The sequence below is a fragment of the Danio rerio genome, chromosome 1 (genome assembly GCF_049306965.1).
Source record: "Danio rerio strain Tuebingen ecotype United States chromosome 1, GRCz12tu, whole genome shotgun sequence".
Classification (NCBI taxonomy): Eukaryota; Metazoa; Chordata; class Actinopteri; order Cypriniformes; family Danionidae; genus Danio; species Danio rerio.
This window is the reverse complement of record NC_133176.1, coordinates 39485419-39512500: the sequence shown is the minus strand read 5'-3', so window position 1 is coordinate 39512500 and position 27082 is coordinate 39485419. Positions and strand designations below refer to the sequence as shown.

The 27082-nt window shown below is 33.7% G+C and overlaps 3 long non-coding RNA genes across 3 annotated transcripts in view; 2 read left to right on the top strand and 1 right to left on the bottom strand.

Moving 5' to 3' along the window:
* Positions 1-26473, top strand: part of LOC141386125 (uncharacterized) — a 33175-nt gene extending 6702 nt beyond the window's left edge. The window contains exons 2-3 of the long non-coding RNA XR_012407221.1: positions 25366-25502; positions 25750-26473. This is a non-coding gene — a long non-coding RNA (uncharacterized lncRNA). The remainder of the gene's footprint in view (positions 1-25365; positions 25503-25749) is intronic.
* On the bottom strand, positions 11499-25446 carry LOC141386122 (uncharacterized). Its single transcript, XR_012407218.1, has 3 exons — positions 25328-25446; positions 19793-20058; positions 11499-12849 (listed from the first exon to the last, which is right to left on the bottom strand). It is a non-coding gene; the product is annotated as an uncharacterized lncRNA (long non-coding RNA).
* Positions 15661-18337, top strand: LOC141383305 (uncharacterized). The gene is made up of 4 exons (XR_012404321.1): positions 15661-15725; positions 16356-16470; positions 16734-16845; positions 18010-18337. It is a non-coding gene; the product is annotated as an uncharacterized lncRNA (long non-coding RNA).
* Positions 26474-27082: the final 609 nt, after the last annotated feature.

The window sequence follows — 27082 nt, the reverse complement described above, 5'->3', positions numbered from 1 at the left end:
GGGCTCCATCACTGCTGTGTTTCCTCATCAAAAAAAAAAAAAAGCAGAAGAAAAAAAACAGTGTTGCTTTGTTGTCAGGCTCTTCACACGCACAACACATATTCATGCAGACGTGTTTAAGCGTTTTTCTGCTAGCATAAGCATGCAGTGTTGTCGCTCCAAACTGACTTTTTCAGTTTTTAACAGTTAGCATCCTGCCTACTCTGCTATCTTATGTTTCTTGGTGTCGTGCTGAAAGGATTTTTTTCTTTCTTTTCTTTCTTTGAAGGGGGGAAAATGGGGTATATTGAGAGGTTAAGGTTTTGTCGGTCTTTATTTGTGCTGCTGATTCAGGTTATACAGGTTTGTAAGTGTATGACTCTAAGGCATAGATATTTTTAATTATTTGGTTATAAATTACAGTGGTGACACTTAAATAACGGCCCATTAGTTTATGTTAGTTCATGTATTTTCTTTACTAACATGGACAAACAATTAATAATGTATTATGGTGTTTATTCATCCTTGTTAAGGTTAGTTAACGTTATTAACGCCCGCCCGCCCGCTCGCTTCCCTAAACCCGAGCAACAGTTTACAAAAAGCCGTCCAAAAAAGAAAAGCCCTGATTTTTCTCTTTCTACCGCGTTTTCGGATTTCACCACATTCTCACCCTGTTACGAAACTCGTTCACTTAATTTTTGGGATTCTGTTTTTGTCTTACGTGATTGCTGGAACCGCTCTTCTCCGGACTCAAAACCGATCGCCGTGGTCAACTCCTCTCTGCATCTCGAGCCTGCCGACGTGCACGGTGAGCTGAGTGGACAAACGGGTTGCACCGGGAAGCCCTCCACAAGGAGGCAAGCGGTCGGCCGGCCGGCCAGCAAGCGCGATAGGGAACAGCGTCACACCGCCCCGCAGCGTTCGCTTGAAAAAAATAAACGCGGCCGTACGTACCTGCTGGGACGTATTCGGGACGTATGCAGGACTACGTTTTCAGAATGAGCTTGGGTTGGAAATGACATTTGCTGTAATAATATGATTGATTTTTTTTAATAATTATGATCATGATAATAATAATATTAATAACAACAACAATAATAATAATAATAATATTATTATTATTATTATTAATAATAATAATAATAATAATAATAACATGTACATGTATAATAATTATTTACAAAGCTTTTTAAAAAATAATACATTTTATTTGGTAAATTTGCATTAAATTGATTTAATTGTTCAAAGATTATTTTATAAATTATTTGTTATAAAAATGCATTTCTTTTTTTATTATTATTATTATTATTATTATTATCATTATTATTTGTAGTATGCTATATTTATTGTTGTTGTTGTTGTTGTTGTTTGTAGTAGTACTATTATATTACATAGTTGTACTATATTATTATTATTATTATTATTATTATTATTATTATTATTATTATTATAAGTTGTTGAACAGTAGCCAGGATATAGTAATAAACATCACATGAATAACACTGACATAAAGACTATTCATAAACAAAAAAAAACATCAATTACAAATTATCATTTTAAAAGAAAAAATAACATTTTATTTATTAAAAAACGATTTAATTTATTAAAAGTGACAGTCGATATTTAATTATTAAATTTTGAACAATGATTAATAAATGCTAAATGCGTAATAAATGTGTATATATTTATATATATTCTGCTTGAGCATTATGTCATTAATTCTTTATAATTTAATAATATTTATGAAAACATATTTTTTCATTTCTTAACTTTATTTTTTTATTATTATTTCTATATTTTAAACAGAACTTATTTTAAAGTAATTAATATATATATATATATATATATATATATATATATATATATATATATATATATATATATATATATATATATATATATATATATATATATATTCGTTTTTAATTATTTTTAAAATTTAGCTGACCCACACGAAACTGATTAAAAGTGACACTAAATATAACATGTTGTGTTGCATGTGTGTGAGCTAACTAAATTTATTTATTTATTCATTAATTTATTTATTCATAAGATAGACTAGATCATATTTAATTCTCAGTTTAATTTAAACAATACTTAAATAAATAAAAAAGAAAGAAACCTATTTAGTTAAAGGAATTGCATTCATTATTTATAGTCACTTCAATAAAACTTCATTCATGATGATACATTCATTATAGACAGTTTTTACATGAAAATCTTATATAATTAAATTAACATATTGTATGTATATATATATATATATGTGTTTGTGTGTGTGTGTGTGTGTGTGTGTGTGTGTGTGTGTGTGTGTGTGTGTGTGTGTGTGTGTGTGTGTGTGTGTGTGTGTGTTTGTATCAGCATATTTTTATTTATATTTTTATTAATAATTTTGAATATTTTAAATGAATTATATTTTAAATTCAGTAGTATGTATAATACATGAATATGCTTTGGCAATACATTTGAGAATTAATTTCTTAATTTTATAACTGACTGTCAATATTAAACAAAACAATTGTTTTAAGTTTTTAGCAAAATAATATACAGTTGAAATCAGAATTATTAGAAGACTGAAGACTCACATGTGTCTGTAGACATGTTTCCACAAGAGACATTGATCTCTCGTCCACCACAGGGTCGTGAAACTTCCCTAGCTAATTGTGTCTTTGTCAGAAGTGTCAATAGAGCTTGAGGAGTGAAGAGTGATGTCACTGAACCCAGGAGAGTAGGACTCTATCCCTTCTGCTGATCTACAGGTGAAACACTCAATTTCACAACACAATGCGGATCATTAACACATCGATGCAGTAATTACATATGCAGATCTGAGCGAAAATTGTGTCTGGAAAAACTAAATAAAATGGGTACATAAATGAATAGAAATAGCATCTGCAGTAATAATATAATATCATAGATATGAAGATAATAATAATAATAATAATAATAATAATAATAAAATATTGATCATGTGTATAATAATAATTTACAAAGCTTTTTTTAATAAATCAATTTTTATTTAATTATTATGCATTAAATTTATATAGTTTTTCAAAAATTACAATTATTTTTTTTAAATGCTTTTCTTTTTTCTTTTGATTTATTAAACCAACATAAAATCTGTTTATTATTATTATTATGTTATTATTTGTAGTAGTAGTTCTATAATAATAATAATAATAATTATTATTATTATTATTAATATTATTATTATTATTAATATTATTATTATTATCATCATTATTATCTGTAGTAGTAGTTCTATATTTATTATTATTATTATTATTATTATTATTATTATTATTATTATTATTATTATTATTATTATTATCATTTGTAGTAGTAGTAGTAGAAGTTCTATATTTATTATTATTATTATTATTTGTAGTAGTAGTATTATATTTATTATTGTTATTAATAATATTATTTGTAAATGCAGTGCTATTTTTATTTTTATTATTATTAATATTGTTGTTTTTAATAATAATATTAATAATAATAATAATAATAATAATAATTATTATTATTATTATTATTATTATTATTATTATTATTATTAAGTTGTCAAACAGTAGACAAGATATAATAATAAACATCACATGCCAAGGTGTTGTGTAGTCATAAACAACAACAAAAATCCATTACAAATTGTATTAATTATTAATACAACTCTTTTTTTAAGTAAGAAACACTTTTATGTATTAAAAATCCAAAAAATTTATTAAAAGTAAATATTTCAACATTTTCAACAATATTTACATTCTACTGCGCAAACTGCATCACCTCAAAGTGTAAAAAAACGGCAGACTGTATAAAGCTAGCGGTGTGGAGGGGCCATTTGTAATGCATCCCCATTGTAACAGCTTCATAAATTATCTTAATTAAGAAAAGCACCTGGAGCTCTATCCTATTGATCAGCCAGACGGCACTTCATCAAATCTAAGGTTGCCTAGTCAAAAAAGCAACATGCCACTTAATTCAATGGCATCATCTTCTCTTCCTTCTTCTTTTTTTTTTTTAATTACTCCGACAAGAGAATTTCCGCATTTCATGAAGTTTCTTGTTTTTTTCCAACATCGCCGTGTTTTGTATTTTTAATTCTCTGGGCTTTTTGATGGCTTGTTGCTCTTCATGTGGTGCCAATAGGCTGTGGTTTTTAAAAAGGAGATATCCTTTCAGGGAATGGCGTGTATAAATATTTTGCCATTGATGAATACGTTAGGCCCCAGACGATCCCACTCTTCTTCTTTGATAGTTGACTAGCAGGCCCCATGTGATGTCATAGTGGCAGGACTCGGGGCCCTAGGCGTAATGTCTCCACACTTGTGCAGGATGAATCTTACTCCCAACGATGGCCTCTCTGTTCAATTTTGCATCGCTGTTTACACTTTATACCACACTTCCAGTCCGTGGAGTGTGCGCGGCAGTTTGTTTGAGGTCATGCCACAATGCGAGGCAAGTTTTAAGCATTTGAATTTAGTTTCACCGTAACTATGTTTAAAAAACTCTGTAAAGAGTTTTAAGGAGGGCTTTTCAGGTTTGATGTCTCTATTCCAGTGCTTTAATTGCTCATTGTTAGTTTTTGTTTGCTCACGTTTCATTCATTTGTTTTCCTTCGGCTTAGTCCCTTTATTAACTAGGGATCGCCACAGCGGAATGAACCGCCAACTTATCCAGCAAATGTTTTACACAGCGGATGCCCTTTGAGCTGCAACCCATCACTGGGAAACAGCCATACAAACTCATTCACACACATACACTATGGCCAATTTAGTTTAGCCAATTCACCGGTAACGCATGTCTTTGGACTGTAGGGGAAACCGGAGCACCCGGAGGAAACCCACGTAAAAAGTGGTTGCTTGTGTTTCTTTAAATGTTACTTATTAATAAATTATTTTAAACAAAAATGTTTCATGGTAATGTTTAAATCAATTTTCGCTAAAATTAACAGTAATTTTCATGTACGTTTCAGCCAGATCTCATGAGGAAATGTAAGTATTTTACATTTTTTCAGTTTAGTGGCTAATTTCTACGAATTCGTATAAGTTCAGTCGTACAAAAATTCACGATTTTAAAAAGGAGGCATGGAACTTAACCCCAACCGTCATTGGGTGATGAGCAAATTATACAAAGTTGAACAAATTAGATTGTACGAATTCATACGAATTAGCCACTAAATCAAAAAATTACGAATTGCTGTGAGATTGCGTTGCTACGTTTATGTAGTGGAAATGGAACCGTATCTTATTTATACACCAGGCATGTCTGTCTAGGTTTAAACTGAATCAAACTGAAAAAACTACTTATTTAAAGTGAGTGGAATCTAAACAATTCTTAAGGTTTTTTGATACAACTTATTTGTTTTATGTTCAATCCACTTAAACTTTGTAAATAGGATTAAGTTAACGTAATCAATCTGTGTTGTGACAACCTGAAGTAATTGTGTGTAACCAGTGTAATTGTTGTGTTAAACTTTAGTTGATGGTGTAATGTAGCTGTGTGAACATAAACAACATCTCTGAATGTAAGACGCTCAAAAGTCAATGCAAAGGGAGACATTGCCTTTTACAGAGTTAGCTTAGCAAAGCCTACAGCTAAAGTTTGGGGACTGCAAAAAATACATAGAGATCACAAAGGCTTCCGGTTATATGCATGCACCATGCGCAAACAGCCTGTGCAGTGTAGGGACATGGCCAGCAGAGGTGCTAATGTTATAGCATAATGTGAACAATTTATATTACTTACACATGCTTATTCCGAATATATGTGAAAGACACTTGTCAGATTTTAGATTGTAAGATTTTATTTTATAGAGCAGGCAAGAGGTTCAACTTAGTGCTATTCATTTTCTGTGAGATTTAGGCTTAAACTGATACTGCTAACAGCTATTCTGACTGACAGTGTTTACACAGGGCAAAACTGCATGCTTTTAGGGGTGTGATGTGGAGCCAATCCGCGAATCACTGTACATTATGTTAGCTGACCAATCAGAGCCTCTTGAGGGCGGGCCTTTTTTTAAAGGAACTAGGGAATTTGACAGTCATTTCTATGTTAGCTGAATAGCTGCATATAATCAAAGCAGGATATATGAAAATATTTCTTTTTTTTTTTTTTTTTTTTTTTTTACAAATGAAGCATGAGCACATGTTGCTTTGCATCTTATAAACACAACCAAGCCCTAAAAATACACTCTGGACCACTACTTTAAAAAATGTGCATTAGATTAACTTATTTAGCAGGGTAAATTCTGTCATGAAATAATGGTCATGCTATTTTTTTACAGTGTGCTTCACATTTGGATACATTTTTCACAACTAGTGACAATCTCCAAATATTTAATTAAACCATTTGTTCATTTAATATAAAATATTTGTTATATATGCAACCTTTTCACACCTTCAAAAGTACACTTCTTCACAACAAATATTGAAATCTTTTTTCTTATTTTTGTGTTTTTTATGCTTAAGTTTTAAAGTAATAATTCATATTTTATAAAGGATTCTCATATAGTTTTAAAGTAAAAGTCTAAAACAAATTTACAGCAATGGAAAAAATAAACAAATTTTCTCTGGATTTACAATTTATACTTGGGTCAAAGTAAGAAAATTCACATTTTAAATAATAATCATAAAAAAATTTGTTATTTACAACATTTTATTATTAAAATAATAAGCAGGGTGGCTCAGTGGTTTGCACTGATGCCTCAGAGCAAGAAGGTCGCTGGTTCAAGTCCCAGCTGGGCCAGTTGGCTTTTTTGTGTGGAGTTTGCATGTTCTCCCCATGTTGGTGTGGGTTTCCTCTGGGTGATCCGGTTTCCTTCACAGTCCAAAGTCATGCACTATAGGTGAATTGAATAAACTAAATTGCTCATAATGTATGTGTGTGAATGCGAGAGTGTATGGATGCTTCCCAGTGCTGAGTTGCGACTGGAAGGGCATTCGCTGTGTAAAACATATGCTGGATAAGTTGGCGGTTTATTACGCTGTGCCGACCCCTGATAAATAAAGGGACTAAGCCAAAGGAAAATGAATAAATAAGCAGGGGTCATGTTGAAACGTTTATATTTAGTTTTAGACAACACAATATATATTTTCATTACTTCAGAAGAGCTAAAAAAAAAAAATCAATAGACTAACCCTGATTTTCAATCACTACAAGTGAAAATATTTGTAATGCTGGCCAAATGTTTATTTTCTGACAGATAAAATTGACAAAATCACACAATCCCATACTTAATCCAGTAAATCTAGAAAAAAAATGAGAATGTTCAAGTGAGTTTTGTGCTTATTTTTTAAAAACAAATATGGGACATAAAATTGCCTGAAGACGAAGAAACAATTAGGTGCGGTTAAAGTCTATGTGGCTTTTATTAGTAATTAAAGATATGAATATGTATTGATTTTTTACTGAACCTTCATGACACTATTTTTAAGTTATTTAAATTAAGAGTTTGTGAAATAAATTCAGTAATAATTAAATAAATAAATAAATAAAAACTTTATTTAGAATATTTTGACATTGTTGAACACGGTAGGCAACTGCCTTCCCGCACAAATAAGAGGCTGTTTATCCTGTTAAACAGGAAAGGAAGTTGGGGCAGTTCCTTAAGAAAAAAAAAACGGAGACCCGCAGTCAGCCTTTCTCATAGCCTGAAACTTACACTTTTTAATTGCTAATGTTTAATGCATACAGACAAAGATGATCCCTTATTTTTTTCAATCGTTACTATCACTGATGTGCATTAAAAAAACTACATGGCTTTCCTTTCATTCACTGACTCACCTTTTCACAATACCTGTCAAGGACCTTTTCTCTGTTTTTTAAAAACATTTCAGACGTTAACACAATCAAACAAAGGTTAGCCCACATACATATTATACACAGAGAGAGATGGTGTTAGCTGAGCTATCGAACTTGTGGCCTGGTTTCCTTGATAGATAATGATCTCTTGAAACAGTGTGGTGGTATGATTTTTTTTCCACGCATACTTTTTTTGTGTTTCAGTAACAGTACAGAGATGAAAGCGGGTTCCAGGCTTAGGCACCACTAGACATCTGACTGAGGCAGGTGTTAGATATGCTGATGACTGGCGGAGACTAAAGACAATACAAATTTGAAGTGAAAACGCTACTGGCACGCCTCCTCTGTTCTTAACACATGAAGCCCCCATGACAATCAATTATTCATCCTATTGTACATGCCTGTATGTGTGAGCGTGCTGAAACGTACACATAGAGTACACTGAGTCGGGAGTACGCTTGTCTCATGGAGGGCACAAATGTGTTAGAAAGCATGCATTTCAAAGTATATACGTACGTGCAAACACACACACACATACACACACTTACGCATTAAGGCTGTTATCCGTATTTCACAGAAAGAAGGTGGCTGTTTAGCACTGAGCTGCTTCGTGCTGGCTCGCCAACTTGTGTGCAAAGCCCCACACTAGTGTTCTTTTAATGATAGGATCAGGGGGGAGATTTGGTGGCTAAAGTGCAGCTTCAGTTATTTGAGAGAAAGAGAAAGGAAGACGGTGGGGTGGGTCGTGCGTGTGTTGTGGAGTTGGAGTGGGGGGGTTGAGATTCTGTGCACTGGGGGTGCTTTTCAAAGAAACGCAGGCTCGAAGCCATTGGGAGACTCCTTTGACTTTAATCTTTCCACGCGCCTTTGAAAATTATAGCCGAGGACTGTGCCTTGCTTCATTAAGAGACATGTTTCGCTCCTTCTTGTGTAGTTTCAGCCAGGATTTTTGCACTTGGTGCTTATTTCACTCCCCAACACGCACACACACACCCTTGTTAGAGTGCACCTCATGTTAGGGGCACTTGCTCTTGATGGGCTGTATGCAAATATGCACCTGCTTTCTAATTGGCTGGATTTTCCATTTCCTTCACAGCTGAACTCTGGCCTTGCCCATGTGTAAGATGTGTTTTTTGCTCACCTGGCATTTCATGATCAAGTCATTTGAATCTTAGGAATCTGCAAAAACTGACATAATAACATACTCATTGTTAGATTGGAGTATACTTGTTGTCAAGTAGTAGATGGGTGACTAAAGCAGGTCTTGAGTTAATTTAAAATCCTGAAAGTAAATACAAACTTTAACTTTTTAAAAAATCTGGGTGCTATGAGAAGTGTTGAAAGAATCTGCCGATTTAGAATCAACAGACAACATTGTTTTGGAAAAGGTTCATATAAAAAATAATGCCATTTTGAAACCATTCTTGTGTCTATGCCAAGTCACATCAAGTCAATTTTATTTCTATAGCACTTTATACAATGTGGATTGTGTCAAAGTCACTTTACATCGATGAACAGTAAGGGGGTAATAAAATAAAGGCCATATATTTCACTTTCTGGCACATATTTATGTCAGGCAGGTTGAATACCTGTGTAGTTATAGTTTGATTCAAACCGATTCAGTTCAGTTTAATACGAATGTAACTGTTGAAGGACGAACCACTGAAGAGCAGCTCCATCATCCCTAACCAAGTAAGCCAGAGGTGACAGTGGCAACAACTAAAACTCTACCAGTTTACAGAAATGGAGAATAAACCTTGGGAGAAGCCAGGCTTAGCCAAGGAATCAGTTCTCTTCTGGCCACACAAAAGAGTCAGAGCTCTAGTCTGAGAGATGCCGGTGGCCTTGAGAATGATATCCATTCTTCATTGTGAAGTGCAGGTCCTAGAGAGGTGTTTAGACTAGCCAAAGGGATCCGTGTAGATGTAGTCACTTCTTAAATAATAAAATACCAATTGATCAATCAATTCCTTAATTCTGCTGCTTTTGGAGTCAAGTGTTGATTCTAACATTTCCAACCTGCTAACACTCTTAAAGCTGCCTTAGAATGAATGTCTGTGACACAGAATGAAAATCTGGATATACCATAGCTAAATAATAAATGTTCGGCACATGGTAATGTGACATTATGACTTTCAAAGATCATTGTTTCTCATGTAAATCTTGTGAGTAAAAAATACCGGTGAATGTGACAATCCACAAAGGTTTACTAATATGCACACCCCCAGCAGTGTTTGATTGGTCGCAATGTTTCCAAGTGAGATTACAAAAATTATAAATTTCCTCCTTATTATTAAGTTTAATCTATAGCAGGGGTCACCAACCCTTTTCCCGGAGAGCTACCTTCCTGCAGAAATCAGCTTTAATCCTGATCAAATACACCTGAATCAAGTAATAGGACCTGAAGCAGCACTTGATAATTACAGACGTGTTCGGTCCAACCCAAGCTCATTCTGGAAACGTAGCCACGCGGACATTTCTGGAGACCGCGATTTACGTGGCCGGAGGTACGTAAAGGCCGCGTTTGTTTTTTTTCGAGCGAACGCTGCGGGGCGGTGTGGCGCCGCTCCGCCCCTCCTCTTCACACTCGCCGGCCGACGGCTCGCCTCCGAGTGGAGGGCTTTCCTGATGCAATCAGTTTGTCCGCTTAGCTCGAATACGTACCTCCCGGGACGTAAATCGCGGTCCACAGAAACGTCCGCGGGGCTACGTTTCCACAATGAGCACGGGTTGGTTTGGTCAGGGTTGCAACTGAAATCTGCAGAAACACTGAATAAAATGTTGTCAGTAATGTTCAATTTAATTCAAGCCAAATAAATTGTTTACAACCACTTAACTTATAAAAATAGTAAATTGAAAAGAATCATCTTCAATTATTTATGTATGTATGTATGTATGTATGTATGTATGTATGTATGTATGTATGTATGTATGTATGTATTTATTTATTTATTTATTTATTTATTTATTGTGAGGGTAGCTCTCTAGGAACAAGGTTGGGATCCCCTAATCTACAGTTTGTGTTACTTACTGTGTATGTGGGACTCTTATTTTGAAAATGAGACTGGTATCATAATGCTTTAAAGAATTGCAGCAAGGCATGCAGTATTTTATCACAGCTCATCAACAGAACACAATATGCAGGATATACGGATTCCAAATGTATGCATCACCTCTGAAGAAACATACGTTTAACTACCTCTTTTTTTTTTTTTTTAATGTGTATAATGTGAAATTTGCAGTATATGTTTGTAATGAGGCACCAAACACATTTAGACTGCTGAATGTATTTATGCAAGTCTTTTCACTCAGCTCTTACTGTGATTTTTTTTTTCTTGTGAAGTTACTTTTGAAAGTGGTGCATTACAATACTTAACATTATTTAACAATACTTAACAATAAAGTTACACACTCAAAAAAAAAAAAGAAACTAATTGCATTACTTAGTAATTAAACAAAACATCCCCAAATCAAAATAAATGTTTGAGCTTTATACATTCGATACATTTCTTCACGTGGCCTTAACAGATGTGAAAATCATTTCCCAAAAAAGTAAAAAGTCTTACTATAATACAAAACATAATTGCTTCTACAGTAGACAGTGGCTGTACTCAACAATAACAGCAATAACCATTTTTTTTTTAGTTTAGTCGAATGAACTGTTTAACCTGGAGAACATGCTTTGCGTGCTTTGCATCCAGTCTTTTTTTTTTTTTTCTGATGTCATGTTTCTTGCAGTTGTCAAGAGTTTTACTTACACATAAACTACACTTAAGGACAATCCACTTCTTCTCATTGATGAGTTCGAAATAACAAGAATCTATTGTGCAAAATATAAGTCTCCGGCCTGCCATTGTTTCTGTTTATGACTGTACAGTATGTAGTGATGACAGACCATTTACTAATGAATTGTTTGTTTTTAATCGAATCTAACAAGTGAATCAGTCAAACTGAATTGTCATGAAACGGTTTGTGTCTTCAGTATGTACTAACATACCAGGTATCCCCTCTGACTCCAAAAAATACATTACCCTTAGTTATTCAGCTACTATAACAGTACACTGACTCATCTGCTTTGAAAAAAGAAACCTGATGATGATGATGATGATGAATGCGAGCTGACTGTCTGTTCCCTTTCAGCATGCTCCCACATTGAGTGTGTGATTCAACCTGACTAAGGTCATTTTTATGTTACAATATATTTTGTAAAAGCCAATTAAGCAAGATAAAAAGTAATTCACATTACATATTTGTAAAATCAACTCAAATAATATAACCTTTTTTCAAACTAATGCGTTACTTGTTACTATGGAAAAATATTATTATTATTACAAAGCGTGCGTTACATATAACACGTTACCTCAACACTTAATGTTATACTACTGTAATTACCAATGCACAGCATTGTTATCATTAATATTTCAGAAATATTAAGTATACTTCTAGTATTGACCCCCACTTGTTACAGAGAAAAACATATGTATTTAAAATAACATACTTTGCATGAATTGCATGAATAATAAAAAGAATCAATCTTTTCAATCAACTAAATGGATGTGGATAATTGTGGGCAAGCCTAAAATATTATATACAACATAACACACATTTAACTTTTTTTTTTCAAGAATGCACATACTGTAGAGTACCTGGTATAAATGCAGAGAGATTACCACATGACAGCAAATGTAGATCTCTAAAATAACTGTATTATTCTCAGAATAGCACAACTAACGCATGGCAGGCAGTTTCCCATGTTTTTTTTTAAAGGCCAGAATAGACAGCCACCACTAAGATACTGATTAGTGTCTCCCAAAGAGATAACAATGCTAACAGGGTGCTTTTTAGAGCTGTGTTTTAAGAGGACACACTTCAAGGACACAACGCTGTCTGCTGAGAAACAATATAGGTGTAGCAGGAGAAATGTCTCACCTTGCTACTATTTGAGCCCAAGAGCTCCAAATGAGTGCTGACAGAAGCAAGGCGGGCAGGAGCGGGATCTCTCACAGGGGATTTTTCTCTTCACCGTCACTATCTGAGACACTTGTCGCAGGTTTGCCAGCCAGGCTCCCCCTTAAAATGTGAAAGACAAAAGGGAGAAAATGCTCTGCTGACAGGCAGGGTGGGTGAGGAAGCAATACTGTAGCAGTGCTCATAAAACAGGCATTTTTGTCTATAGAATTTGAATCATTTCTTAGAATTTAACATTTTCATATGTCTGTGATATTCAACTTGCAAAATAACTTGTTGCTATTTTGTAAAAGAGTAAATAATAATAATAAATAAATATTAACAAAAAATTTTAATGAAGCAATGGGAGGGTACACTGTAAACGATTTCTGTTGTTTTCACAGTATTATACTGCATTTCTCAACAGTTATTTACTGTATAAGCTGTGCACAGTGTGTTACTGTATATATTGCTGTTTTCACAGCATGATAATGTATTCTCAACATTTCCATACTGTGAACATGATTAACAGTATGCTACTGCAGATTTTACAATGAATTTGGGGAAAAAATCAGTTACTGTGCATCTAAATACAGTACTGCAAACGACCATGAAAAACTCTACACACACTTTATATTATTATTATTATGTTTATTTTATTTTTTGACAAAGTATTTTGTGAAGAAAAATAAAATAACCAGTTTCTTCAGACTGTTCAGTGCATAAAACTGTCCCCTGGTTTTCCATTTTTGGGTGTACTGCACCTTAATTTTATAAGGTTAACATGAAAATATTAAATCATTTTTAATCAACATAACTTTGTGCTTAACCAAAACGTAAACTGGAACAAAAGTAATTGATTCATCATGAAACCAAAGTCAGCTTAAATGTCCGAATGACCAGCCTGCTTTAGACGGATTCATGAGGTTTGGGCACCCGTCATCACCATGGAGGTCACATATCTCCGCATTTTCAAAACAATATTTTAAAATACCCACCATCTCTATAAATAAACCACAGACTTGAGTTTAAAACAACTACATTCCCGCATGAAAAACGGTTAAAACTAAATTTCATAACACATTCATTATAGAGCCATCTAAGACCGGGGCAAGTCTCACATGTCTAGCCGATTATAACCTCGTTTCGCCGGATACATGAGTGATGATGGACACCCTGGAGGTCAGAATCTCCGCTATCGGCAAAGCACGCTTAAAATTTACACATGATATCTATAAATAAACCACAGATTTGAGTTTGTAAGAACTACATTCTCGCATGAAACACTGTTAAAATTTCATTTCGTGACATATTAAAAGCAATATTTATAATATTAGCTGGGCTTTCTCATCCGCCATTACCATTTGCTTGTTGATGTGAAATGAATTCTGGGAGAAAAAAAAAATATATATATATATTTATATATAATTCTCAAAACACTTCAAACGAACTTTATTCTTATTGTCAAGGTCAGATATATGTAATAATTTCGCTGGTAAAGTGAATAAAAAACAATGTTACTATATTGTAATCAATATCACGTTTGCACTGGTTCGGTTCAGCACTCGAGCGACTCTGAATCGTATTGAACCGAATTGAACCGTTTGCTCGGGAATTATTTGATCACACGTGTTCACAAGCACATTCAGCAATATGCAATTAGTGTATAATTAGTGTATAAATGCGTGTGGCCAAGCAGTATAACGAAATAGTAATGAATCATGTACAAAAAGGAATCGGTTTTAGGCGGATTCGATTCTTTACTGTTCACTAAGGAGCCGATTCATAGAACCGAACGGACACGACTCGACATGCAGGCAACGGCTCTCCTAATTTGAAATTCACCTGTCGTCTTTCATCCAGCGAATTCATCCCCGGTAAGTGTTTTAAAGTCAAATTCTGTCCGTTAAAGGATTGTTTTGTATGTATTTCTGTGTATTGTGTGTGTAATTTAAAAGAATTAACCAAGTGACATTAGTTGTAGGTTCTTATGTTATGTCAAGCTGTCCGTTAACAAACGGTATTTTAAACAAGAAATAACAGACGCCAGGCGGTCATTGTAGTGTTTGCGAGGTAACGTATTAGATACAGTGAGTTTATCTTGAGTGAGTTTTTGACCATACGCTAAGTTAACTTACCTGAAAAAAACATAACTTTAACTTATTGTAACTGCATTAATGCATTCTCTATTTCAGCACAACACTAAGATGAAGGCGAAGTCACCATGAAAAGTTAAACGTTTACCGTTAAGGTAAGCTCTGGTCTTCACATAACGTTAGTCATTATGACTAAGCTATCATTATGGTAAAATTTTTCAACTGTAAGTTAGTTATTTAAACTAAACTCATAATGAAATGAGTCTTAACTGTTTTATTAAATGGAGCTAAAAAATTAAATGCAGTTGAATTATTTTAAGCTAACGTTAATATTAACAAAATACATATTAATTGTCTATTTCTCAATAATGTTAATGAGCTTGATGTATAGTGTGTCATTAATTGTACATTTAATTTTTGGTGTTCAGGTGTACCTGAGGTGAGTGTACGTTCTGAGTACACAGATATAAGCCAAAGTCATTATCACTATATATATATATATATATACATATATATCCATCCTATTCTAAGAGAAATTGATGGGGTCAGGGAATGATTTGTTTACAAATGTATTGTAACCCCATACAGATTGGTATGGTTGTACCATAGATTTAGATTAATTTATGTTAAGTCTTATTTTACTCCTATTATATTTATCTGTTTTTCAGCTACAGTAATTGATGTTGAAAAACTGATGCTACCAATCTCTCCTCACTTGATTATTCAAGGTAATGTTGATGTCTTCCTCATTTTGATTAGATTTTTAAATGTCAAGTTGTTCACAGATTTATTGTGAGGAGTTTCATGTACAACCTCTTTTTCTTCTTCCAGCAGTTCCTAAGATAAAAAAAAAATCTGGTGTTAAAACAGCCACGCCTATGCTATCTGCCTACCAAGTGCTGAGTAAATATTAGACAAACATTTTTTTCTATAACTGTTGTCTTTGTGTTTATTAGCAATTTTACTGGGTGTATGTGTTTTTTTTTATTTTTTTTAAACAGCCTGGAAACTGTAAGTTTAGTTCAATATGTTATTTTATGCTATTCATTTTTGTGTTAACATAGATTGCATGGTGAAGCTATCGTTTCATAGGGGGAAAATGTAAAAGAGAATCACTGAATACAATGGCATAATGATTCTGCTTGTTCAAAGAAAGTACTTGATTTAGTTTTCCTCAAGCGACACATCAGTTTTTATGACTATTGCTTGACACTTGAATTGAAGGGACAGTTCACCCCAAAATGAAAATAATAGCATCTCTGGCATTCTCCACTTGTTTCAAAATAGTTAAATATTTATTTTGTTCCGTTGAACACAAACTCATATTTTTTAAAGAAATTTGGTTTAAATATGGATGTCAATAGTTACTGGTTACTAACATTCTTTAAAATATCTGCTTTAGTGTTTAACAGAAATTTAAACGGATTTAAAACACATGGAGTAATGGTGGCAAAAAAGTAAACTATCCTTTTAAATATTTTATTCTGAGACTTATTTATATATGTCTTGTCTTTTGCCATATTGTCTTTCTAGCTCAGATTGTGATGAACCTGGAATGTGACACCAGTTACTCTTAAGACAAAAACCGAATAAAGCACAGATGTGGAGGGATTTGCAGCCAAACTAACTGGAGGGAAGGAACCTTTAGGTAAAAGCACCTGCTTTATTTAGATCTGAAGTATTTTATTTGACATAGAGATTTATTGTTTATTTCTAATTTAAAGCAAACAGGGTTGAGCACCCCTGGTCTAAAAGCTCAAAAATGCTGTTTCCGTGATAAGGTTAAATGTAGTTGAGAAATAGTTTCATTAGGATCAATGCTTAAAGTAAACATTTTCTTCTCTCTGTAGACCAAACATGTTTACTATCCCTCACATTTTAATAAATTGTTTCTGTTTTTGTTTCTTACAGTGTGGGTGAACATACTACCTGGATGTCCAACAAAGGCTGCACAAGAGCTCATTTGATAGCACATATTCTGTCCTGTCTACATCTCTGATGACCTGGAAGTGCTTCGACATCAGTGAGTAATACATCTTAATATTGTCATGCATACAGGATTTCTGTAAGCTTAGCTTTAATGTTAGTTTCTAATCAGCAGTTACTGTTTTAAAAAATTAAGTATTTAAATTATTCTCAACGTTTTACTGATGCTGTGCACAGTAACGTCATGATGATTTAGTTTGAGGAAATGTCACTAGAGGGTTTGTATAAAAAATAAATAAATAAATAAATTGTATGAAATGACTCGATAAAATGTTTATTTGTCTCGCTGATATGCCATCACTGCTGCATATTGAAATACAGTAATACGAATTGTCAGCAGAATATTACCACAAACATTTCATGAAGTAGGCTAGACTGCTCTTTAGTTCTCTACTCAACTTTAACACATTTCCTCGTGTCGCTGAGCCTCTCTGCAGATTTTGCCAAAAATGAATGCTTAGTGATTACTTTGTTTTATGCAAACCAAATATCAGTAACTTATCATTAGCATTATTTTTAAAAATCACCCACGGCTTTCATGTTCTCTAACGCAATCTTATCTGTAAGTTAGAAGTGGATTTATACGTGTTAAAAGCCTAAAAGTATTTAATTAACATTAGTCACGTTAAATTAGATTATTTTTATTTATTTAATTTTAAATATGTAGCCTCTTAAAGTCAGAATGAACTGTGTTTACCCCTCTTAAATCCGTGGAAGCACTAGTAGTGTGATCATGGAATCAGATATTCGAGCTATACAGAGTCGGACATTAAGTTAAGATGAGACTTTATTTTTTACACACCTGTGTGGACACCTGACTAGCAATCTTCAAGAACAATGCCCGCTGATCTTTTCCCCATTAACGTTAGTGTAATTTCGAATTGACAACAAACTGTATTTCACCAACAAAAACAATTTAAAAAACTTATATATATTATAACTGTTATATATATATATATATATATATATATATATATATATATATATATATATATATATATATATATATATATTATATATATATATATATATATATATATATATATATATATATATATATATATATATATATATATATATATATATAAATATATATATATATATAAACAACAGTGCAGTGTTTCGTTTCTGAATGAATTAAATGGTTTGAGGGATGATTAGTTTTTACTTCAGTGATTGATTTTGCTTGTCATTTTTGCAGGATCATCAGAAGTGCTCCTGCCCTTTTTCACTGTCCCTTTCCACATCATTTGGCCTTCATCATTTCCTGTCTTGTAGCAGTATTCTCACCTTTTTTTAAAATTGTAATAATTTTTGATACATTAATTGTTGACTGGTTTTAATGATCAATTGTTCATTAGTGTTCTGTTGCTTTGTTATATTGAATTATTGCTACTGTTTTAGCATGGTTTACACAATAAACCTTTATTGTGAAGTTAAAGTTTCAGTTTCTTTATTTTTCTTGTATTTCTTGAACAGTTAAAATAACACTTGTGCAATTTTTGAACATTTTTACCCATTATAAAGTAGCACTATTAAATAAAATAAAATAACATTTAATAACTGTAAAATACTATACAGTTATAATGAAAGTAACGTTAAAATACCGTAGTTCTTCATGGTAAAAATGTACAATAAAATACTGTTTTCAGTTTTGCAGTATGTGTATCACTACTGTAATTAGTGTTACAGTAAAAATCAACAACAGTAAAATGATGTATTACATTTTACAGTTAATGTAATACTAATGTAATTAGTATTACAGTAATGTTACTGTTTTATGAAATACAGCAGCTACTGGATAATTGTTGCCAGTAACTTACTGTTAATTTAACAAGAAATCGTTTACAGTGTATGTTTCTTTCTTTCAACATCAAATGCAAACTTTCTTGATCAGCATGTAATAGGTTACATAAAATGTAAGATATGTATTGCCAAATAATTTTTGATGTTTACATTCAACAAACAAATCATATGAAATATAATGACATACTGTAGTAGTGAAGAAAAAACGGTAATTAACATTGTATTTAACAATCAATAATTTAGGATTAATTCATAATAAACAGTATTTTTATTAATAAAATGTTGAGGATAAATAATAATAATAATAAATGTAACATATATTAAAAAAATTAAATGCATCCAGTGAAATAGGGTTCAGGAATAAACCTATAAAAACAGACTGAACTGATATATTGTACTAATTAAATAATGCGGTAACTGTCAGAATGAAAGAGTAGCAACACAAAAGGCACATCAATGCATTCATTTCAAATTCAAAACCTCATCTCTGGGTTTAAAGAGTGGACACACAAAACTCGAACCAACCCTACAAATATAAACAGATAGGAAAAAAAAAAACAGAGTCTCTAGTATGTGTACATTCAACAAACAAAGCAGTGGGATGTCTCTTTGATCCATCAATCCCTAAGCAAAACTCGGCTTGGGAGTTTGGATACAGTGACAAATTCACAGAGAAATAAGGTTTTATCAACTCTGGCAAATGCAGAACTCATCATAAGTAAACAGACTTTCTTTTTTGTGGTTGGAGTGATGCCTCCAATTACAGCTGAGTGAAGGTAGAGAATGCATATGGTTGTGTTTTGACTTACTAAGAGGCATTTTTGTGTTTTTTATTGACATAAGATGGATTTTCATATTGCTAATGAGGTCCTGCACAAATACACTCAACCCTAGGGGAGTCTTTGTTTATTCAATTCAATTCATCTTTATTTCTTTATCGCTGTTACAATGTAGATTGTGTCAAAGTAGCTTAACATAGATGAAGTTCTAGTAAATAAAAAAAACAGTTCAGTTCAGTTTAGTTCACTTCAGTGTGGATTAAATTTCACTGCAGAAAGTCCAAACACTGAAAAGCAAATCCACTGATGTGCAGCTCCATGAGTCCTAAACCAAGCAAGCCAGTGGCGACAGTAGTGAGGAACAAACTTTACCAGTTGATGAAAGTTAAAGGAAAAAACCTTGAGAGAATCCAGGCTCAGTTGAATGGCACGACCATTTCTTCTCTGGCCAAACTTCTTGTGCAGAGATATAGTCTAGGCACCAGAAGCTGGAGAATTCTGAACGTCCATCATGGAAAAGCTGCAGGTGTGAGTAGGTCACTGGCGGGTGTTAAGGTGGCCCACGGGATCAATGTGGAGACTCGTCTGCCACTGAGGTCTTTCAGCAATCAGTCTCATTCTCTCCACTCCTCCATGACCACCACAACATCAAGATACGGGCTGGTCTAGAAATATGTTTAAAGGATTAGACAATTTTTTTTTTTTTAATTACTCATCCTCATGTTGTTTCAACTTCCTAAAACCTTTGTTAATCTTCAGACAATAAACTAAAACTTTTTAGATATCCAAGAGCTCTATCCTCATTCATAGACAACCATGGCGCAGACGTTCAATTCATTGTCGTTTCATTGTCAAAACATTCTTTGTGACTTCAGTGGTTCAACTGTAATCATTTTTGCCAGATTTGGTGGTTTTGAATTTGATTGTGTGAGTACAAAATAGGCGGGTTGACAAAGTTTAGGCGGTTTTGAAACTTAACTTTTACATGCAACTTTTTCAACGAAACATAACTTTGCGCTCTTACTCCATTCAGTTAGTCATGACCAGTGCATATTGCATACGCGTGGACCCACCCGCAAGAGTAGTGAATGAAAGTTCTATCAAAATCTGATTCCCGGACAACTCTGACTCCCCTTCGCGTGCACTTGCTTCACACAGCGCCTGCAGTTAAACTCACAGTGGTTTATCATAACACTTAGCAATTTTTTTTTCCACAATTGACAGCAAGTACAAATATAAAAGTGTTGTCTAGCTGACAAGCAGCAGCTACTTATGTTTAAAATAATTTAAAATGCCAAACAGCACAAATTTATACCCCATTTTGAAAGTAAAGCAGTGGGGGCAGTATTCCCTGTTGGGGTTCTGTGACTGCTGGCGTTGATTGCTGTATGGTTAAAAAATTATGACAAAGTAACTAGGTTAATTTAGATTTAAATAAAATTAAAACTAAATAAAATATTTATCTAATATTTTGGGCATTTTGTCAGGTTTTGCACAGCTTTTGGTCTGAAAAAAAATTGAGCCATATCTGGCAACATTGACGGCAAAGCTTCATAAACAATTTTGTGAGCCAAATCAACTGTAAACATTTCTTGAAATACATTTTGTAAAAATTAAATGTTTCAGGAGTGTTGCTGTCAATGGAAGATGAGGGAGCTCTCAGATTTCATCTAAAATATATTCATTTGTGTTCCGAAGATGAAGGAAGGCCTCAGGGGTTTGGAACAACATGAGCGTGAGTAATTAACAGCAACATTTAAACTTTGGGGTGATGTAATCCTTTAACTATAATATCTTAACATAAAAATCTTGTTTGTTTGTTTTTTTTTTTAAAAAGTCTATAAATACTTGATAATGCAATTTAGTATATGAAAAACATTTCTGGAGTACATCAATAAATTCCATTCTAGAAATTACATTGGTTCCTGTTTTTCACATTTGTCTGTTTACATGGCCTTAATCAAAGGAGGTTTTCCTTGCATTTTAAAAAATAAAAAAACGAACACTGCTGTCATTGTACAATGCGTGATCCTACATGCCTCATGCAATAATTTTAAGAACTGCATACAATTATCATGATATCATCTGGCCAGATAAATTTAAGTAATTGTGCTGTCAAGTCCCCTTCCAAAATATGCACTGTGAAATAGAATTTCATTTTAGGGTCACTCGGGTGGTGAGCTGACTAAAATAGATTGTATTAAACATTTTGCAGCTCTCCCTGACACTCCATCTTACAATGCTGAGGTCCTACTAAGCCTCTGAATAATTTGTGTCAAGGATTTCAGAAGGCATTGTCCTCCATTGAAGGTTAGCGATGTTAGCAGATAACAGGCTATAGCTATAATGACTGTAGTGTTGTAGTTGACATATGCTTGTAGTCACATATGACGACAAAATAAAGCTCAACATGTTTTGTGATATTTTGTTATTATTGTTTTTAGTAAGCAAAAATGAATCAGTCCCGAATACTAAAAATGAGCATGTAACATTGGACCACAAATACAGTCATAGCAGGTCAGTTCTATCATTTTTAATTTATGAGCTTTCAATTGATATATGTTGTGTTAGGATAGGGTACGATTTGGCTGAGACACATCTATTTGAAAATTTGGTATCTGAAGGCTTAAAGGTTTTAAAGTAAGCCTCAAGGTCTTTTTTAAGATTTTAACAAATTAGTGTGTGTTGCGTATCCGTTAAAACAATGTTAGCACCTGTCAGCTTTAGTTGTGTGAAAAACTGGATCATTTTGAGTTTTTATTAGATAATTTCATCTTCCGTGTTTAAAAATAATTTTGAGGCGGGATCAAAATCAGTGATGTAGCATCAAATCTGCTAGTGGAGTGATGAAGTGTCAGTTTCTCATTATTCTTTATAGCTGAGTTTTCTTATCCTATGAGAAGACCCTGCATCTTAACTATTGATTAGAGCATGACTACTGAGACATTCAAAGCATGGGATGGGTCCTCCTGACGTGGCAGAGCTGATCACAGCTCCAATACACATCTCTGCCATTTGCTTACAGTAACCATGTGCTTTTCACTATATACAACTAATCTGCTTGTGATCTTCCTTCATATAACTTTGTCATGTTTGGTGTCATTTGACAGTTTATGACTTCAGTGTTGTAGTGATGAAATCAACAGAGACATTGATTGAATGTATTTTATTATAAAATATATTTACTATTGTTGAGTTATGGTCTGAGGAGAGTATGTTAATGTTCTTCTCCCCCACTTTATCTCCTCAACTTTGCTCTCATGTTCAGCTAGTTTTGGGGGTCGGTTTTCACTCATGGTTGACAATGCTTTGCTCAGGGTATAATAAGGAATGGTAACTGTTGATCTGGGAGAATGGTTTTACTCTGCATCTCCCGCACACCGGTGTGTAGCCTCATATTCTAGTTTCACTTCATTGCATATGTTACAGCTAATTTCTTTATACAGTATGCTAGTCTGTTTCATTCTACTGTCTGTATATATGTAACTTAATAAACAGCTTTCCCTGCTTTAAGCTTTGAGATTCTCTTTATCAATGATGATAACGGCTTTAATGGAATCAGATTAATTACAATGGAGTCAGATGAATAATGGATTTACATTATTGCTTTCTGTTTCTCACTATTTGTTCAGAATAGTAGCGTAAGTTTCAAGCCTTAAAAGCGAACATGATCTTCATTTAAAAATCTACTAAAATTTTATCATTTTAATTTTGTGGTCCAGGGTCACATACAGTATATAAGGCCCTTTCACACCAAGGATGATAAATGTGAACATAATGATATATTGTAGTTAAAAATTGTTCTCGAACCGAACAATACAGACTTTTTTTTTCTAAAATGGTTTTTCCAGCTGATGCACAATACAATACATACAGGCAATTAAAATTCATTCACATATAACAGATTTGTATTTGGTGGCCAATAGTATTGCAGAGAATTTAAATGTCACCCTTGCTTGATAATTCAAGCCCAATTAACCTGTACCAATGCAGTCTTACAGCAATTCATAACTTTTTCATTTAATGGCTAATTTGTATCATTTTGTACAATCTCATCTCCCAATGAGAGGTATAGTTATGGGTGGGGTTTGGGGACATGCCTCCTTTTATAAAAGGTACATTTTCATGCGATTACAAAATATGCAAAAATAGTAAGTGCGTGAAATAGTTCATTATGAGATTGGGCTGGTTATACCATCTTAATGAATGGTAATAAGTATTAATGGAGATGAGATCCTCATGACAGGCTTGACAGTAACAGTGTAACATTAAAACATAAAGTATCCCTAATATATAGAAACAGAATCAACATCTGTCTTGCCTCCTTTGAAGTTGCCTTTAGACTTGATAGTTATCAACAGAATTCTTGACACTTGAACATGGACTTCAAAATCAATTTCTTCAACGATCAATTTCTTTTCTTGAAAAAAATATCTAAATATTGTCCAAATTAAGTTTTCAGCAGTGGATATTAAAGTTGGCGGTTCATTACACTGTGGTGACCCCGGATTAATAAGCCGAAAAGAAAATGAATGAATGAATGAATATTAGTAATCAAAAATCTTGATATATTTACAGTAGGAAATTTACCAAATTTCTTCATGAAACATGATTTTTAATAAATATTCTAATGGATTTTTTAAAAATTAAAGCAAAATAGATTATTTTGGGATCATTTGGTGCATTGTTGGCTATTCTTACAAACACACCTCAGCAACTTAAAACTGGATTTCTGCTCCAGGGTCAGATTGCTTAAGATGATTTCTAATGTGGATGTGATAAGATTTCCCAAGCATTTTACTGACTTTTGCAACATCTGTACATAGCGACACATTTTAGCGATTGTGTGTGTGCATGTGTGTGTGTGTGTGTGTGTGTGTGTGTGTGTGTTTTCAGTAGGGGGTTGCTGGGGACAGAAGAGCTGTTCCAGTAATGAGGCCTTTTATAAGCTTTAATTTGTGGGTCTCCCCTGGGGCAGACTTTATAGTCGCTCTTTCTCTCCCTCTTTCTCTTTTGCTTCCTGATATTTGTAGTCTGATTTTACCTTTCTGTATTTGCCACTAGGCATCAGTAGTATTTTTAAGTTTCTTATCAATGCAAAGATTATGTGCTCAGCCCTACATACCTTCAGAGACACTTGGGCATTGATCACAACATTGTGTGTGTATAAAATAATGGATTTGTGGTGTATTTTGTGTGTAGGTTCAAATTGGATTTTGTTGGAGGGAGGAAAGAAGTAAAAAGTTACACCCACCGGCAGTGTATTGTGAATTCTGGCCTAGTTACATTTAAAAGAAGAGTTTACTACAGCATTTGACTGTTTTGGCACCTGATGAAAGTGATCCACACACGAGCATAATGGTGACTGACAGCTCGTCACGTACTGAAGTCGCACCAGGTCACATTTTGTTACCTACACCAGTTCAAAGAACAAATATTTCACAACCCGGTGTGTCACTGGCGTTTGATGCTCAGTTTCCAGTTTGATCCTGTTGGAATTGAGGAAATGCGTTTAGCTGTTTGGCTTTTCTTCTAAAGTTGTCCAGAGATAAGACTCGAGGGCTCATTGTTGACAGTGAGATTAGAGAGCTTGGCCAGGGTTTCAAGTCTAAGAAAGCCAGCCAGTTACTGGCTGACATTAAAGCTTGGCCCAAAGACGTATTTCTGTCTAAACAAGCTGAAAGAAAATTCTATTCAGAGTTTCGCAGTATTGATTCTTTGTAGCACAGTACTGTCAGAGTGAAATATAAAGCAAGAACCGCAGCTCCTACAAGGCAAATCGCTAAACCATTTTAGCCTCATTTCATGTTTAAGTATATGAGATTGAGGACCTGCTGTCACTAAATTCCCTCTATTGTAAATATTTAAAAAATCTGTAGGGCATGTAAACAACACACCTTAATTAAGACTCTGAGCAAATTTGAACAAGCTTACCTTCTGTCTGTCCTCTCTTTCTCTCTCACTTCTTTAAGGTGAATCGCTCCTGGGATGATATGAAAAGCTGCTTTATTCTGTTCATCACCCGTTTCCCACTGCTCCCTTTTTTTTTCTCCGATCTCCTCATGCTGTCTATCTGCAATACGTTTACGGGGATGGATCCGCAAGGGGGGTAAGAGAGCACAATTTGTAAGCAGAAAATATTGGTTTGCCTCATCGCCTGTGGTTATGTATTGCCCATTCTTGGTTCTTTTTTTTATGTTCGATTTTTCTCTTTTTTTCCCTACTTTTCCTTTTTTGCCCACATCTTTTCATGTTTGCACGTCACTTGTACATCACAGGTTTGAGAAATTCCAGTGTGCTTAGCTCCAGGCACCCTGAGTGCACACACTTACATAACTTTCTGATGTGTTTTGCAGAGGCAGGCTGATGGGGCAACATTTGAGAAATGTGCCAAGAACCTCGCAGACAACTTTCACCCCTCAGAGCAGATGAAAGGTGAGAAAAAGGGGATCAATTCTGTTTATCCACCTCACAGGGTTTTATTGTGTGTATATCTTAAAGGTCTGTCAAGCATTTTAAAAATCTAATTAGTCTAATGTAATAATATCATCAATTGCAATTTAGTGAACACCTCTAATGAATCTATAAAATAGGCTAAATAAAATTATAAAATCCTACCACAATACTGGACAAAATCAAAACGTTATGCAATTCTGCTTGTGCCTCACACAGGTGAGTGGGTTTGACAAACCACATGTAAAAACACACTTTTCATCTCTCTGACAATTTAACTGAGACTTTTGTCAGTTTTGCTCATCTGCAGCAAGCAAATTCTTACAATTACACCATAACTAGGCATGGGCCGGTATAAGTATGATAACCTTGGAATAAAAATATCACAGTTTCACAGTATTGTGATTACTGCTCTAAAATTTATTATTTTTAAATGACTAGGTAAAAAAATATAGATACTTTTCCCCCCATTAAACAAAATACATTTTATTTAAGGGAATATAATTATAATATACACATTATAATATTTTGGATCAGTAAAGATGTCAGGCTAGAAAATTAAAATAAATAATTGACTTCTGCTCGCTTCATTCGTTTAAAAGACAGATTTCTTTACAACACATTTTTAAAAACACATAAAAAATTAAAAAAAACTTACAGATACCATAGGAACGGTATCACAGAAAATGTAAGTGGTTTTAAAACCTTGAATTTTCCAAACCACGGTGAACCTTGAAACTGCTTATCGTCACATGCCTAACCATAACTTTTTTAAAAATGTATAAAAAACCAATGTGCATTTATGATGTGTGCAGGTGATTTGGCTTTTTAAACCACCCATAGAAACAATCTTCTCTCTCCCCCGCCTTACTCTAGCAGTTCATTCTCAGAGCTCTATAAGGCCCAGTTTACACTAGTACATTTTAGTTTTAAAACAGCGTTTTAAAATGAAAACGATCCGCGTCCACACTAGCGTTTCACCCAGTGTTTCTGAACAACGCTCTGTCTACACCACACGAATGAAAATGCACATCACATGACTCACACTCTGGCATGCGCTGCAGCATATCTAGCCAGATGAGAGCTGTGCTCGTTGGACTGTTCATTAAGGATCTACCGCTGGATCTAATCTCACTATGTTTGTTAAACGTGATATTTAATTCATCTTGTTGTCTATATCTGACGACATATACCCTGACTTTGGTCTTTTAAATCTATTACTTGTTCGTTACATGT